The following is a 17,912-nucleotide window of genomic DNA, read 5'->3' as shown; positions in this document are numbered from 1 at the left end:
CTCGTTTATCATAGTAATGACTACGACACGGGAGATAGTTCGCCCGGTATGTCGACAGAGATCTGCTAGCACAAGAATACATAGGAATACAAGTTGGCAGTTTCTTACGACTGCCAGCGGAGCAATTTGACATTATCTTAATCTAAGGAGATTGCATTTTTTGCCAATAATAATGGGGGATACCCTATGGATAACTAGAGATCAAGTACAATTTTGTAATAGTAACATTTGCTCTAAACGAAATAGTTAAAAAGCTAATTATTAAATTTTTCTTTCGTTAGCTCCCTGGACTGGACGATTTGTTGCACATCTATTGTTTCCCTTTTTTGAGGAACTCACATGAGCATATAGAATTGGGCTATATACTTGTCGCAATCTTTAAAACAAGAAAAAACAGATAAAAGTTACTTACAGTTTCCAGAAAGGTAGACAGGCGTTATAATAAACGTCATATTTTCCATTTCCACATATATTGTCATATGCTCTTGTACAATTCCATATTGGTGTTCCTGTGGCCTTATTCCCTACAAACATTTCGCATTCATTTTTCGCTGCAATCAAGAAAACTTATATGTGTGGTACACGTGGGCCTTTAATTTCATTTAGAAAAGGAGGAAGGACAAAATTGTAAGCAAGCTAAGTATGTCATCCCCATGCACTGGCTTTTTCGTAACCCAAACCAACCCGGATTATTAATGAACATTGCTTTTCGCATTCCTCAGAAGATGGTTATGGGGGAGATCATGTTGACCGTGTGTGGGGAGGGTCACGTTGACCTAAGGTCGTTCCTTACCTGTACATGTGAGTCAAGCCCTACTTCGATTGCCACTTCCTCAAGGGCATCTTTTAAACCCCGTGCACCGTCTGTCAGTGTCACTGCCAAAAAATGGTTGTGACGCTGTTGACTCAGACACTGCAACTAAGCAGGTCTGAAACAAATGTGCTCTTCGACCTGAGGCGCAGCGTCTAAAAGCGCTAGCTGTCACGAGGGAAGATAGCGTGAAAGCACCGCTTAACACCATGCCACCAAGCGGTTTCAGAGTGCAGCTCTTAAGCGCTTGTTCCTGGCGTGGGCGTCACAGTCCCTCGGCGTAACCGCAGCAACGTGCTCGCGCCACTGTTGGCGCATTCGTCGTCGCCTTCTTCCACATCCGGCTCGTTGGCGTCCATTGGCGTAATCACACGAATGTGCTCGTGCGAATGCTCGCGCGTTCGTCGTATTCTTCCACAGCTGGCTCCGATGCCGCTCCTCATCACCACAGTGATCCCATAATGCCACTCTCTCTGCGAAGGCGCTGACAGCACCAGCCCACTGCCAGTCGAAGCGGCGATTTCGCTCCCACCTCTTTGCCTCAATATATGGCGAAATGACAACCCGTTCCGAGCTGTGCTCAAAGCTCGCGTTAGTGAGTATTGTTATCATCGCAGTCTCTTTACGTCTTTTAAGAGCGCACTATCATCTGCCTCCACTGAAGAAAAGTGTTAGATACAAGAGAATGCAGTTGGTTACAAATGAAAGCTAAACGCTTTAAACAGTAAGCGGCTATGACGAAACCGACGTGCGAACTGTACGCAGGAGAAGGGATTTGCCTTGACTAACAGCACGGCCTTTGATAATTCAGCCACTAACGCAGCAGAGTTACGCTTGTCTGCCGTGGAATTTTGTGAATGGATTAGGAAGAACAGTGTAGGCAGACGCAAGAAAAAATAGCTGTGCGAGAGGTAGTGAGAAATAGCTGCAGAAATGCCGCATTTACTCAACTTGAGGCTGATAACTATCCGGCGGTTCAAGATAAACCGCCAAGAAGAAGCTAAGAGCGGGCCTTCTGCCTCGAACAACTCCGTAACGGCGCAGCTTCCTTCGACATTAATTCTCAACATCTATTGCTGCTGTGGAACGAGCAACTCGATGAGTTCCGTGAGTACTTGCAGCGGCATTAAGCAATGAGTACTGGACAACACTAAGTACAAGGAACACTGGCTGTCAACGTAAGCTTGTGTTTGACCGTCAAAGCACTCACTGTCATATGTGGAATAATTCCTGCGCACTCTCTTGACTACCAGAAGGTTTAGAAATGACGACTGCAGCGCTTTCATTGTGCGCGTCAGTGACACCAGGAAAATTCTTCGAAAGTACGGACAGACGATTACGAAACACAAATGTAGCTAGCGACTAGAATCTGGACATACTTATATCACTGGATTGATGCGGCAAACGTACATAAATCGCTTGCAGGTATGCATAACCCTGTGTGATGTGCACCCTCCTTACGCTGCAGCCATTCCGAGCTTGGAGTCTTCCTTAAGGAGAGTGATTGCATAATGCTAACATATCTTGCCGAGACGACCAACCACTTCGTTGAAATTAAATGCATAAATAGCGTCGGAAGAATTTCGGACAGTGCCGAAGAAGTCAACAAATACGCTATGACACGTCGCTAAACAATGCCAAAACTAATATCAGTTCGACTGGAGTCGACACATTGCTGCTGTCTGTCGCCATGCAGCGAGGAATGTTCCAGCGTGCAAGATGTGCGGGCAACACGGACATAAGCAGGACACAAAGCAGGCAATTGCGCAAGATAAAGACTGCCTCAGGTGCTGTCATTGATATGTCACGTAGTCAGACGTTGGCTGCTGTTACGTTTCGCCATCGACGCGCGGTATAGCCCGCGCGGATGCAATGGACGCCGGGGCTTCATTCAAAGCGGCGCACATTTTGGCCCGTTCAGCGCTGCCGTAACGCTTCCTGCCAAACGCGTCCAGGAATGTTTCAATGCCTCGTGCCTTCGTGTGTGTGTGTGAGTATGTGTGTGTGCATGTTGGCGCCCAAGCTTGTCAAAGCGCGGCAGCCGGGGAGAGGAGCTCCCCAACTGTGAAGCGAGGAGGTCTGACCGGCGCCGGCCCGGCGGATGCGCCACTTCTTGTCTCAACGTGTCTCTCAACGTGTCCGTGCCCCGCCGTCCCGGGCGCCTCTCGCAAGCCGTTCCTTCTTGCCGTCGACTCCGAGAGTATAAAAGCAGCTGCCCCGGACGCCGAGAGAGGCTTCGAATGCTTCCGTCGAGTAACGTGCTCTCCCGTCTCTCCAATTTGGTCGACCTGACCGGCCGCTCTTTTGCGATGCTAGAATAAACAAGTTGTTCTGTTAGCAGTCGAGTCATGCTTTGCCAGGACCTTCGGATGCTTCCAGTTGTGCCCCAGGCCGCCAGGCCAACGCTACCCTTAGGGCTTGCGACCCATTTGCAACAACTGTTTGCCAGCGGTGAGACCGCGACAACGGAGGCCAGCAGCGAAGAGATGCAGTTGACTGTATGCTGAGCAGCTCAACGACGATCCGGGAGCAGTGCAACGAGCCCTGTGTGATGACTGGTTGCCTGCAGCGGAACGACTGCGCTGGACTCTTGGCTGCGAGGTTTGGTGAGTGCGGGACTTTCTTCTTCTGAGCTTTGCCAGGCTTTTGTTAGTGTTAGAAACAGAGCTGGTAGTTGTGGTTATCGTTGCTGCCGGGTTAGTTTGCGGCAAGACAGTGGTAGGCAGTAGAGAAAGCAGCATTCAGATCAGCCATGGATTTGAAGTCGTTGCGCGAACCGAAATTGCTGGAGCTTGCAAGAGAGTTGGGTCTGGATGTCTCAGACAAACTCAGAAAACCAGAACTGCTAAGGGCTGTTCTTGCGTTAGAAGCTGAGGATGACGAGCTGTCGGAATGCCTTGAGACCGTTGAGGAGAGGGAGACGGCAAAAAGACAGGAGCGCGAACGTAAAGAACAGAAAGAGCGAGAGCAACAAGAGAAAGAAAAAGAGCGCAACCCTAACACGCTTTGGAAATGAAGCGTCTCGAGATAGAGATGGAACGCGCTCGTAATGGAAGTCAGGCACACGGTGCAGGAGAACGAGTATTGTTCAAAATGACTGACCTGATGCGGCCGTTTAAGCTTGGAGAGGACATTGGTTTGTTCCTGGTTAACTTTGAGCGAACGTGCGAGAAGCAGGGGTTCTCTCGGGAAACGTGGCCACAGCGCTTGCTCACTTTGTTACCCGGTGAGGCGGCCGACGTAATCGCTCGCTTGAAGAGAGAGGAGGCAGAGGATGTCGACAAAGTCAAATCGAGTCTGCTAAAAAGTACAGGCTGTCAGTGGAGGCGTTCCGTCGGAAGTTTCGGGAAAATGAGAAAGGCAGAAGTGAGTCATATGCAGAGTTTGCCTACAGGCTTATGTCAAATGCAGGAGTGTCTCAAAGAAGAGAAAGCGTTTGGTGACCACGAGAAAGTTATGCAGTGTTTCGGGCTGGAACAGTTCTATAGTCGGTTACCTGAGAACGGGCGGTACTGGGTCTTGGATAGGCCAGACATTAGTACGTGGCTAAAGCCGCCGAGCTAGCCGAGGAGTTTGTGACGCGTTGGGCTCGCGGAGCTAAGGACGGTCAAAAGGGTGAATTTGGCTCAAAGTTTGAGAGGCCGAAGTTAACGCCCATGAGAGCAAGGGGGACACACGTAGAGTGGATGCGAGTGAAAGCAGTCCGACCGAACGTAAGGAGATGGCGGCAGCCGAAGCCGAACACAGAAAGCGGTTCACGATGAGGCAAGCGCGCGTGTGTTATACGTGCCAGAAGCCGGGTCACTTTTCGGCGCAGTGTCCAAAAACGAAAACAAAGGTCGTGTTTTTGTCTTTATGCAGCACTGACGAGAACATGCAGCTTCTCGAGCCTTACATGCGAGGCCTCCTCGTGAACGGGAAAGAGTGCCGAGTGCTTCGCGATTCCGCAGCTACAATGGATGTAGTTGACCCCTCTTACGTAGAACCCGATATGTTCACGGACGAGTGCGCATGGATCAAGCAAGCCGTGGGAGCTCATAGTGTGCGTCTGCCCGTAGCAAAAGTGCTTATTGAAGGACCTTTCGGAGCACTTGAGACGGAGGCCGCAGTGTCATCTATGCTGCCCCCTAGTACCCGTACCAATTTTCGAACAGGTCCGATCACCTCCTGCGCGAGAAGGGGCGTCTGTTTGGTGAGGCTAGCGTTCAGGCCTTAACCAGATCGAGAGTTCGGGAGCTCGCTGCAAAGGCGGTAGTAGCGGGGCCGACGTTGTCGAACAATGAGAAAGGGTCGGAGGCTCAGCAAGCTGATATTCAGATCACTCCGAACTGAATAAAATTGAGCCTGTAACGTTGAAGGCACGAGTTACTGGAGAGGAAATGCCCGACACGGGAAAGTTAGAAGAGCCATCGGCAGATTCGCTCATCGCGCCTACGTCAGATGGACTTAATAGGCTGCTAAAAGTCAGGCGGTCGGCTTTGATAGCCGAGCAAAATAAGGATGGCAGCCTAGAAAACATGCGCTGCAATGTCAAGGAAGGTATCGCCAAGAAAAATGCTCGTTTTGTGAAAAGAGGTGGGGTTCCGTACAGGAAGTATCTAGACCGCAGGGGAGTGGAGTTCGATCAGCTGATCGTGCCTCAGTGCTACCGTCAGGATCTGTTGCGCTTGTCGCATGGGGGTTCGTGGTCTGGACACCTAGGAGTTAAGAAAACTGAGGACCGTCTCTTGCAAGAGTACTATTGGCCAGGGTGTTTTCGTGACGCAGAACACTTTGTGAGGACATGTGACACCTGTCAGCGGGTGGGAAAACCAGGGGACAAATCGAGGGCGCCGTTGAAGTTGGTACCTATCATTACAGAGCGTTATAGACGGCTCGTTATTGATACAGTGGGACCTCTGCCGGTAACAACCACGGGGTACAGACACATTTTGACTGTGATCTGCCCAGCGAAAAAGTTCCCTGAAGCATTGCCGCTTAAAGAACTCAGCTCAGCTGAGATAGTCAATGCACTACTGTCCATATTTGCGCGAGTTGGTTTTCCTGCGGAAATCCAGTCAGATCAGGGCACAGAGTTTACTAGCGCTTTGACGACAGCCTTTCTTGAAAGGTGTGGGGTAAAGCTGTTACAAAGCTCAGTGTACCACCTACAGTCGAATTCCGTTGGGAAGCTCCACTCCGTCATGAAGCGCGTGTTGAGAGCATTGTGGTTTGAACAACAAACTGACTGGGAGCTGTGTCTGCCTGGGTTATTGTTTGCATTAAGGACCGCGCCGCATGCGGCTACGGGGTTTTCGCCAGCTGAGCTGGTGTACGGTCGCTCGCTGCGGTCTCCGCTTCACATGCTTCGAGACGGATCACTGCCCTCTCCAATGGCTGCAGACCATTTCTTCCATAAATGGCCGCCTTCTGTGCTGGAGCCTCGCTTTGCAACAATCTTCCTTTTAGGTGCGTTACAAAAAGGGGAGTCTCAACGGTAATGCCGATGGCTTAAGTCGAGGCCCCTAACGTAGGAATCAGCTTCAAAATTGTTTGTTACTGATGTTTTCTTCCTGAGGCAGGATTTTTAACATATTGCTTTTGTTTAGTGTTTCAATGTCGTGACGTGCTTTCTAGTGCAATTTTCCAATTTGTGGACGCGTTCTGAGTGCTGCTAGACTACGGTAAGGAAGTAGGCATTAGTATAAAAGGGGAAAGAGCCTGGCAGGGCTTAGTGAGGGTTGTGTCGTGCTTGCTGACTTATCGGTTGAGTTTCGGCGTAGTTCTAACGCTTGCTGGGAACGAGAACAAAAAGACAACTCTCCCGAAGTCACTTTGCAGTGTCCTGTGTGAACCTGAACGTGAGAACAAGGCCTTCTCTGTGCGCTGCGCTCAAGAAACGCCGAAGGACGACCGAGTTCGGTTATGAGCATCATCGATCGACATCCCTCCGGACAGCGGATGCAGTCCCCTGACCATCGGGATCTCCTTCTCCCGGCGGGGCGGTCTGTTACGTTTCGCCATCGACGTGCGGTATAGCCGGTGCGGATGCAACGGACGCCGGGGCTTAATTCAAAGCGGCGCACATTTCGGCCCGTTCAGCGCTGCCGTAACACTTCCTGCCAAGCGCGTCCAGGCATGTTTCAATGCCACGTGTCTTCGTGTGTGTGTGTGAGTGTGTGTGCATGTTGGTGCCCACGCTTGTCCAAGCGCGGCAGCCGGGGAGAGGAGCTCCCCAACTGTGAAGCGAGGAGGTCTGACCGGCGCCGGCCAGGCGGATGCGTCACTTCTTGTCTCAACGTGTCCCTCAACGTGTCCGTGCCCCGCCGTCACGGGCGCCTCTCGCAAGCCGTTCCTTCTTGCCCTCGACTCCGAGAGTATAAAAGCAGCTGCCCCGGATGCAGAGAGAGGCTTCGAATTCTTCCGTCGAGTAACGTGCTCTCCCGTCTCTCCACTTCGGTCGACCTGACCGGCCGCTCTTTTGCGATGCTACAATAAACAAGTTGTTCTGTTAGCAGTCAACTCATGCTTTGCCAGGACCTTCGGATGCTCCCAGTTGGGCCCCAGGCCGCCAGGCCAACGCTACCCTTGGGGCTTGCGACCCAGATGCAACACTGAGCTTGTACTGCCCGCCCCCCCCCCTGCGCTAAGAAAACGGAAATGCTGCATTAAAGAATGGCCACAACAAATGTGAGGATGTAGGCTTCTTGGTCGATGGTATGCCATTTCTTCCGAGACAATTCTTAGGAAAACTCGCAAGCATCTTGAGGAATATTCGCCACAACGCTAGCTTTTATCCGAGGTAATTTTTGCCAGATAGTACAACATATTGCCAGCTCAGACACACGAAGAGACTATGTCACATACGATCTCAACGCCCAATGATATTGTGACGCAGTATTAGTGTTGTTCATTTCAGTGTATTTCTTCTATTTTTGAAAACTCAGGATCTAGATGTCGGGTGTTATACCTACAGACAAACATAGCGGGGAAATTGATTTTTTTGTCTGAGAGAGTAAATTTCACAAACAACACATGCGACGCTCTTTTCTGGATGTGTACATTCTATATTACCACTCGTTACCACTCACAGGGTCACGTAACGACAGCTTGAGCTGCTCACATATCAGGGGACATGGAACCGGCAGTGCGATGGCAGTGTCGCTTACGCATGTTCCGCTTCTCGTGCAGCGTGAATTTAGCTCCAAAGCACTTTCAACAGACCACGAATTGAATAGCCACAGGGTTGTCGCCAACATTGCCAATGTTCTGGCATTGTAACAGTGAAGAAATTATCAAGGCGCTCAATTTGGCACTGACGACGCCTACAACTGTGTAATCCAGCATATGTCAAGCAACAGTCAACGAACCTTGGCTCACAGCCACTAGCACCAGCCTAAAAATGCGGTAGACTGCTCTGTCTCTCGGAAGCGTGGAGGCGGTAGTTCTAAGTCTGTGCCGCTCACGGATGTTCTGCTTCTCGTGCAGCTTGCATGTAGCTCCAGAGCGCTTTCAATAGACGACGAATGGAATAGCCACAGGGTTATCGCCAACATCGCCGAAGTACTCGCATGTAACAGTGAAGCAATTTCCAAGGCGCTCAATCGGGGTCTGACGATGTCCCCAACTATGGAATCCAGCATATGTCAAGCAACAGCCAACGAATCTTGGTTCACAGCCACTATCACTGGCCTACTAAAGGCGGTAGACCGATGTGTCTCTCCGGAGCATGATAGCGGTAGATTTAGGTCTGTGCATCCACGCACGTATTGTTTCTCGTGCAGCTTAGTGTATGTTTACCTTGCAAACAATTTGCCGTTCTTAGCCTGCCGGTTCCACCCCATATCCTGCAAAACTATGTACGTATGCACTCAGATGCCAGAAGCTGCACATGGCGTCGCGTTTTTATCTTGCGTAGCTATGCATTTTATTTCTCATTGTTAATACTCGGTGGTCATATGGAAATGGGTCCCGGCCATTGCGCTGTTGCAACACTAAAGAAAATTAAGGATGGTAAGAAGATGATTGTTCGAAACGTTAATACTATTGAGGCGAATCAAGGGGAACAGAAGGCAGCTATAAATGATTTGGCTTCATGTGTGTCTTCAATGAAAGAAAAAACGTTAGTATTGGCCAACTTAGGATATATCATTGCGGAGTTTGCCACTCGCTATAATATACAGCAGGGGGCGATACACCTACTCCAAAATAAGATTGATGAACCTAAATATCATAGTAGGCAGCACAACATTGTGTTCTACATCATACCTGATACAAATGCCCGCGAATCTTGCTTGTCATTTCAATAGCTATTGAAGGAAGTGGGCTCAAGAAAATTACAAGTAATCACTGAATCCATTGAAAAAACCCATCGAATTGGAACATATCAGAAGGAACAAGGCGACTGCTGATCGCATGGTTTGAGTCACTGAACGAAACACACTTGATTACCAGTATGTCGGAACGCTTTTCCGAGCCAATGCGCATGATGCGGCGAAATTTGTGGTCACTCGCTCAGGAATATAAAAAGCAAGGACACACGTGTGCAACTTAAGCATGAGATCCTTTAGATAAAGAGAGAGAGAATAAACATTGTTATTAAAAATGCAAGAGTGTGGGAGGGACCCCTAGTGCGGGGCCCCTAGAAAGAACTCAGCAACACGGGCCCGTTAAACTAGAGCCCGGCGAACCTCGTGAGGCCCCACGGCTCGGACATCTTCCCACATTTCTTTGGTGCAGATGGCGTGCAGGATAACTGGCAGGGGAGCGAATAATTTTGCGGCGCACTCCACCGTGACTTCGAACGCCATGGGGCAGTTGCCACAGCCCAGGCAGGAGCCTGCAAAGGTGACAGGATAAAATTTATGTAGGGAGAGGAGGTTGGGAAATACTTTTGTTTGGAATTGGCGGAGTGCCACCACTTCCTCTCGCGAATACGCCTGTGGCGGAGAGTCCATGGTGTGTCTAGCCCGGTTGTAGCATCCTAATATGTCTCTTTATGTGAATGGAGCCCCCATCTGATGTGCACTACCATTTTAACCATGCCAGGCAGCTCTAATGGTACGTTCTCGAGAGACCGCCTGTGCGCGGTCATTACCTTGCAGTGAGGCATGGCCTGGTGTCCAGAGCAAGTCGATGAGTTGTAGGCCAGATGTGTTTGTGTGTGTGTGTTTCGGTGACTGGTGTAGGATCTGGAAAGTCGCCTCGGAGAAGCCGCGTCCCCTCGGAAATGCTCGGCATGCTTGCTGGGAATCGGTTACGATATACACCTCCCCAGGAATGGGGAGAGCGTATCGCACAGCATCCGCTACTCCAAAGAATTATGCTTCTGTAGGTGTAGAACTCCGCAAGGAGGCAGCCGTAAGAAATTTTAGAGCGTTATCCAATTCTACCGCGGAGTACCCGTTGCGGCACCGATCGGTATCCGTGTATAGGGTATTTGTCTCAGGCATATCACCGAACATGCGCACCAAGTATAAGTACACGGGCTCGTCGTCATCCCGCATCATGCTCAGGATGCACGTTTTGTGGTAGTAGGTGCGTCTTTAATGCTGTATGGATCCTAGTCGGAAGACTGATGGCGATGTCTTCTTGGTCATTATGGAAAACCAAATATCCCTATCTCGCGAGAAGGTGCCGTCCAGTGAGTGTGAGAAAAAGACGTTGTCTGTGACTGGCGCACAGACCTCCCAGCAACACGCCCAGAATGTTATGCGTCCCTAGAGCTAGCAAATGTTTCGTGCGGTTTAGTGTGGGAGGACGTGCGCAAATTTTGTCGCCTTTCACAGCATCGCGTAGACCAACATCTTCTCCGACTGGGTAAGTCTTTGGAGGGAAAGTGGTAAATAGTGTCAGTGATCTTGCAGGCCACCACAAGGCGCCATAGGTCCCACTCTCGTATACCTTAGCGCCTGTTGGAGACCCGCCGAATCATGGTCAGAGTATCTTCGATCTACCGGAAAACGAGAGAGACAGTGTAGTTAACCTCCCCGTTCACTTGCACGTGTAGTTCAAGAGTGCGAGCACGATCCACCTTGGGTACAGCAATGCAATCCACGCACACCGTGATCTCTAGGTAGAGCGGTAGTGTTACGCGCGCGCAGCTCAGACTTTTGTGGACACAGGACAAGCTGCCCTGTCGTAAGTAAGCGGTGACGATGTCGACGGCCTTCTGCAGCCGATCCCTAAGGTATGACCCTCGCGTCGTCCGGATCGTGATGCTGTCTGCGTGTAGTGCATGTGCAACATCTGGGATCTGGTTGACCTGCTCAGATAGTCTTGCGAGGGTTAACCAGATCCCAGACATTGACCTGAAGGTGTGACCCTCGCATCGTCCGGATCGTGATGCTGTCTGCGTGTAGCGCATATGAAACATCAGGGGTCTGGTTGACCTGCTCAGGTAGTCTTGCGAGGGCTTGCCTCTATATTTAAGTTCACTTGAATTGGTGACTACAGACTTGCTAGGAAACCTGATAGTGGCTTCATGGATGACATTTGCCAGTGTTTATCATCAGAGTGTTGAACTTGCTTTCACCTTTGCGCATCCCTCTTGCGATGTCATCATCATCCCTCATCACACCTTTATGTCCCCGTTCCCCCTCCCCCTGTGGAGAGTAGCAGGCTAGAGCGCCTTAGCTGAGGCCGACATCTCTGCCCTCTTTCAATTAAATTATCGCTCTCTCTCTTGCGAGGGCTATAATAAATAGAGCGCGGGACAGAACGGATACCTGTGGGGTGCTCTGACCTGTGAGACGAATTGTATTTGCAGATGTGGCCCTATCTGAATAGTGGCTGCTCCGCCGCGCCGAAAGGAACGAATGTAGTTATACAAGCGGGAACCGCGACGTGATTCAACAAGATTTCAAAGAATCAAGTCGTGTGCCACGTTATCAAGTGCTCCTTTTCAATCAAGGGCGTGGGTGGCCTTCGTCTGGGCACAGGACAGGGGGCGGATAACCTATTCCTTGAGCTGTAGAAGCCCGTCTTGCATGAAGAGATGTTCCCGAAATCTGATCTGTGAGAGGCAGAAGGCCTGTCGTTAAGGAAAGACTGTAGACGCCACAAAATCTCGTGTTCCAATAACTTTACGATGCATGAAGTAAGGGATATTGGCCGCAAGTTTTCTACGGCTGTGGGATTGCGTTGTTAGGGTATTCGTGAAATGTCAGTATGACCCCATGGCCGTGGGAGCATGCCCTGATGCCACTGATTAATGAATAGGTTTGTTAGATGACGCAGATCTGATTCGCTGAGGTTTTGAAGGGTGGAAAATCTTATATGTTCTGCCCCTGGGGCCGTGATTCGACGGAGATCTTTAAGTATCACGCGAACCTCATCGACTGTGATGTCCGCGTTGAGTTCCTCGTTTCATTCTTCTGCGTACGGGTATTCGGGATACTGTGGTGGTCGGCCGGTAGAGATGAAGCGTTTCTCTAGCTCTTTGAGATGAGCCGACGGATCGTCTCGGTACATAAATATTATGTATGCATAAATATTATTATGCATAAATATTATTATACATAAAGCTTTGCAGGCGATGATGTGTTTCTGTCTTTATAGTGCATGAGTCCATGAATGCGCATGTACTGACCATGTTTTCTCAGTGCCCAGGGCACCTGACAGCCGCTCGCAGAAACCCCGCCAATTGTTCTGCACGAGGTTGTGAGCATATCCTTGTGCCTCCAGCAAAATTCGGTCGATACGCCGGCGGAGCTTGCGATTGAGGCATGGGCCGTTCCAGTTCCGCGCGAGTCCTCTACGTGCCTCCCACAGATGCAGTAAGTGTAGGTCCACGTCCATGGTGGCAGGTACGGTGACCAGCGTGCACGTACACGTGTCTAGATCAGCAGAAGGAAACGCGAGCAATTCCTTTTATCCTGCCCATTCAGGAGGCCTCTGTCGACGCTCCCTGAGCTGCGTCCAATTCATGATCCGCACCTTGCACTGCTGACAGTGTGCACGGGGATGTGGTAGGGTAGTCGCCACGATGTAGTGATCGCTGCCTGGATGTTCGTCGAGAGTACCATGTGCAATCACTTGTCCCGTATTTCTGGAAAAAGTAAAGTCAGGGCATGTGTCGCGTGTGGCGCTGTTAACGAAACGCGTTTGGTGCTCTGGGTCTGTATGTGGGGTCTATCTTGAGATGCATATGTCATAGCAGAGTCGAGTTCATTTGGCTTCCGATTGGTGGTACCCTCAAACTATATGCGGAGTGTTTAAGTCACCGCACTCGAGAAGGGTGTGCCCAACGTGTCCAAATTCTATTAGAAGGCGATGAAATGAGTGTGTGCGTTTGGGTGGAGAACTCTACACATTGAGTATGTATATACTGCGACTATTCTTGCCCTGCATACTTATTCCGCGTATTGGGTGTGGGATGTGAAAGTTTACACTATGGGAGTTGCGCGTTAAGTTTCTTTTTGATAATAAGGGGGGGGGGGCACGCGTGGACAAGTACCCGTAAAGTGCAGAAGCGGGAAAGAGAAGGGGAGCAGTTTGGTTCTTGTAGGAGAGTAAAATCAGGAGGGTGCGTGGAGATAGTACCATAGTGTTGCAGGGATGCCCTTTTTTGACAGCATCCTCTGCAGTTTCACTGCCAAACCACGATCTGCTGCTGGCTAAGGTCCGCCTTCATTTTCGGGAGAGGAAGCGACCGGGCTTGAGAATGGGTGTGATGTTCTTGCACCTGTGAGGGTTGGTTTGGGGCCGCGCGGACTGGGAAGCCGGCAGGGGAGTGCCTATAGAACCAAAACGGGAGACTAATTCTGGGAATAGGGTGTGTGTCCGCTCCTTTGATGGCGTGCATAACGGTTATTATTTCCTGCCGTAACCCTAGAGGTTCATGCCGGGCGCTCTCTATACCTGCCTGTATTGTGGCGTTTGTGCGCTATATTGCAGCGCCCACCTTGTTATGCATTTGCGCGTGACACACTTTCATCTCACAGCCTAGCCGCACGATTTCGGGGAAAGGATCGTTGTTGGTGTTCGGTGTGAGAGTAGAGCGGGGCGTGTTGTAGGGTGAAAATTGGGTGGAGGAGAGCGGGCTGTGCGGAACAACACGAGCAACTTACCTCCCGAAGTGCTGCTTGGCGTTAGTGTTCTCACTTGCCCGTGGCTGCTGACGATCTGGGGTAGGTGCTGAGGTTGCCGGCTTGATTAATAGTGATTTCTTGTAGGGCTGGGGAGATTCCTGTGATGCCGTGGCAGCCTGACGCTTCTCGTGGTTGCGGGTGGAGGACGACTGGGAGCGGGGTCGGCGCTTCGATTTTGCCCGTACCCTGGGGTGGTATCTGGACCGCGCTTTCGGACGAGACCACGCAGTTTACCTAAATGATGTTCCGCACACAAGGGTTATCACTGACGAAGCAGCCGCGCTTGCGGAGACCGTCATTTGCTGCGCTGTTCATCCTCGATTGCTTTTTTGACTCAAGCTCGGTTGAAGGGTTGTCGCTGGCATCGCTTGCACTTCGGTTAACTTGTAGGATGATCCCCTCCACGTGATTTACACCGGAGAGAGCATGGGTGTGATGGGACAGGGTTGTCGATGCCGCACTGTTCGCAAATAATGAGGTCCGGTGTGGGGCAGTGCTCGGCTCGGTGTCCCAATTTGAGGCAGGTCTTGGAGACCTGCTTGGGTGGACGGTGTAAGTAGCAGCGGCAAGAAATGTGACGAAGCGAGGTACACGTAGGCGCTCGAAGGTGACTAACACAGACTCGACTGACCCATTATCAAGCCTGTAGTATCTGGATACCAGATGCTTGCATCTCCTCTGCCAGCATATGTGAGGGAGTGCCTAGTTGCAGTCCCGGAACGATAACCTTGCACGAATCATCGGGGGCTGCTAAATGTGCGGACACCAGGTAGGTGCGTTGGCTGTTCGACAGTTTCCGCATCTTCAGCAGGGCATCCGGAACGTATCATGATGGGGTGCTTATTACGGGCAGGTTTTGTTCTAGCCGCGTACTTAGGATGAGGTTTCTAATGGTATTTGGGATCCCTCCGGCCGCTGCCCAAAGTGCAGTGGCCAACGTAGGCCTGTATAATTCATCCAATCTCAGGTCTCCGAGAAGCCGCATGATAAGTGTTTCATCATTAGCATTTTCATCAGCCTGTGATAAGGTGCGGGGCAATAGGCATATGCACCACAAGCCACTTGGTGTGTGCCACTTGGTATGCAACGCTCTGCAAGGCCCTTCTTGGACGCGGTCTAGCGTCACTGAGTATCATTAATTATCCCCTATTACTGGCATTTATGTATTACGTATGCGTGAAAACGAGTTCACTCTGGTATTATTTTTTCTCGTCTTGTCTGATACTATAAATCCTCACTGTCATTGTCGAGCTCAGTTTTGGTCGTGGTGACGAGTCCATTTCTCTAGACTTATGAATGTGATTCATGTCGGCTGCAAGCAGTGGCCATACATTAGGGCGCAGTTTACGAAAGGGAAGGTGGCATGCATGAGGCAAAACTTACAACCACATGGGGACTTTGCCCGTAAATGTACAGTATTATTGGGTATTTTATACGCACACGCTGGTGTGACGCGTCTGCTTGTAATGTGGTGTTGGATAATTTCCTTATATAATATAAACACTGTTACCTAGAAGATTATTACAGCGTCCTCTCTAGTCTGTTTATTACGGCGGTGGTAAAGCAGCCTTTTTTTATGTCTGTTGCCAAATACAGAGCTGTTTTGATTTTAAACTTTGACACTTCAAAGGCCAGGAGCCGAACGCGGCATAATGGAACTGCTCGGTGTTAAGGGATCTCTAGCTACAGCTTGAGGTCATTCATATCTCACTATCCACTTATGACATGATACCCCCTCTATTATAGCCTAAAATTTAGGCTGTTTATGCGTGCATTTCTACAGTGTAGCGCGCATGTGCTCCCGGGTTTCATTTTTGTAAAGACGCATGGTAGACTCTGATTTGTCGAAATAATTGTGATAATATCAGTGTGGTATCTGTGTGTGTTTGGGCAACCGACTTAGGTGATGACGTTAAATCCTGCTGTTTTGGTGGATGGTACTGCTTCGGTTACTGCGATTTCTTTTGAATCCTAATGCACGACTGCTCAAGTAGTTTTCTCTTACTTTTGAGCAGCATCGACGTAGTAGGTGTCACGGTCAGGCATAGCTGAGGAATCAGCACGAGCTTGCCGTCAGCCTTGGTTTATCTTCTCAGTCATATTTTGTGGAGATGAGATTGCCCTTGATCATTCGCACAGCGCAATAATGCAGTCCTTTAGCTGGCTTCATATGAGCTAGATGTCGAATGTCATACCCTAAGCTGCGCCAGATATAGCCGGAGCACCGGTAGACGCTGTTAGTTGATATGCTGTTGAATATACTTGTGCGCATTACACCTAATGCGTTTGATTTTGTTACGATACTTCCCGCAGTTTTCATTAGCTATCTGCGAATGTCTCTGTTTTTCCGGCAACTTAGATAAGTGCGTAGTGCCGAGCCCAATGGATAGAACATCGGGCTTCTGTGCTGAGTAAATGGGGCTTGAAACCAGCCTTCGGACCAATAGCTTGTGTATGTGCGTGTGTGCTGCGTATGTGCCACTGCGTATGTGTCACTCGTCAGTGAATCATTTTTACGACTACTTGGGCTAATTGGTTTGTGGAGCTTGATACGTGTCACTTTTAGATCACAATAAAAAATCATTCAGCATTTTTCTGGCGAATCGAACACGCGACACATATATTGAGGTAATCTTGTCTCAATATCTAGTCACACACTCACCGCGCTCGGACTTCGAGGTTGCAAAGCTGGATGACGCTGTGTCAAAGACCGTCCATGTAGACCTTGACTGATGGTGATGGTGACAGAACACCACCACTATGAAGAAGCTTACAGCATCCACCGAGCAAATCCTCCGAATGATGCATCGTATCAAAAATAAGCACCATGGCATGAAGGAAAGGGACGCCATCCGCTTAGTGCAGGCTTTCGTGATTTCTCGGATAATGTACGGGACGGCATTCCTTAACTTCACGAAGTCGGAAATTGAAGAGTTGGAGACACTGAATCGGAAGGCCTACAAGACTGCACTGGGGCTACCAAATTCCACGCCAACGGCAAAGCTCATAGCTCTAGGAGTACATAATACCCTCAAAGAGATGTGCGAAGCAGAATGCCTCTCACAACTCAATAGGCTCACACTCACAAAACCAGGTAGAGATCAGCTCGAAAAGATCCATATTAATCTGCCCTATACGATAGACCCAAAGGGAAGAGGTACCAAGTGATGTGAGGAGACGCATCAACGTGTACCCCATTCCGCGGAACATGCATCCAGCATATAACCTCCGAAGGAGAAAAGCAAGAGGGGAAGCCCTGCAGAAGAAATGGGACGAGCAACCTAACACCCTCTATGTGGACGCCGCAGGGCCAAAGAATGGAATGATGACTTTTGTGGTCTCAACGCCTTTAGGATCGATGGTGAATTGCGCCTCGATGAAAACATCCAACCCCACTCACGCAGAGGAAGCAGCTATTGCATTAGCTATAGCATCTAACCCCAACGCCGATGTGCTCACTGACTCCCAGAACGCCTGTCGCAACTTCAATAATGGATTATTTCACAGGTCAGGGTTGTCACTGCTGACTAAGCATCCACCCATCAATGCCTCAGTCATCTGGTTTCCCGGTCACCTGGAACTAGCCGGAGGAAACGAAGCCGCTCGCCGGCATGCCCGAGCTCTTCTATACCGGGCGTCTCCCACTGATGACTGTGAAGGGTGCTGCGACCTAACTGCTTTAGCAGTGTATGCTGACAATCTCGCACCAAACAGAACAGCCAGGAAGGAGTACCCAACACCTCATAAATCCCTGAAAAATTTGGAAGAGAACACTTTCAGAAGACTACAAACTAATACATACCCAACGTCATCTAAGTTACACCAGTGGTACCCTTCACTATACTCCCCGCAATGCCCACACTGTGGAGAGGTAGCTAACCTCTACCACATGGTGTGGGCTTGCCAATTTAATCCCATAGTTGACCCCATTCCAAATCCCTCAAAAGAGCAGTGGGAGGCTATTCTGCTCAGCGATGATCCTGACCTTCAGCACTGGCTGGTGGGCAGCGCCAGCGCAGCAGCAGTAACCA

The 17,912-nt window shown here is 50.0% G+C and overlaps 1 long non-coding RNA gene across 1 annotated transcript in view; it reads right to left on the bottom strand.

Annotated features, from left to right (window-relative positions):
* Positions 1–17,912, bottom strand: part of LOC142583261 (uncharacterized) — a 50,257-nt gene that overhangs the window by 23,255 nt on the left and 9,090 nt on the right. Inside the window, exon 2 of the long non-coding RNA XR_012828585.1 lies at positions 413–551. This is a non-coding gene — a long non-coding RNA (uncharacterized LOC142583261). The remainder of the gene's footprint in view (positions 1–412; positions 552–17,912) is intronic.

The sequence above is a fragment of the Dermacentor variabilis genome, chromosome 5, assembly GCF_050947875.1.
Source record: "Dermacentor variabilis isolate Ectoservices chromosome 5, ASM5094787v1, whole genome shotgun sequence".
NCBI classification, from domain to species: Eukaryota; Metazoa; Arthropoda; class Arachnida; order Ixodida; family Ixodidae; genus Dermacentor; species Dermacentor variabilis.
The sequence above is the reverse complement of the archived record's forward strand: the minus strand, read 5'-3'. Positions and strand labels throughout refer to the sequence as shown.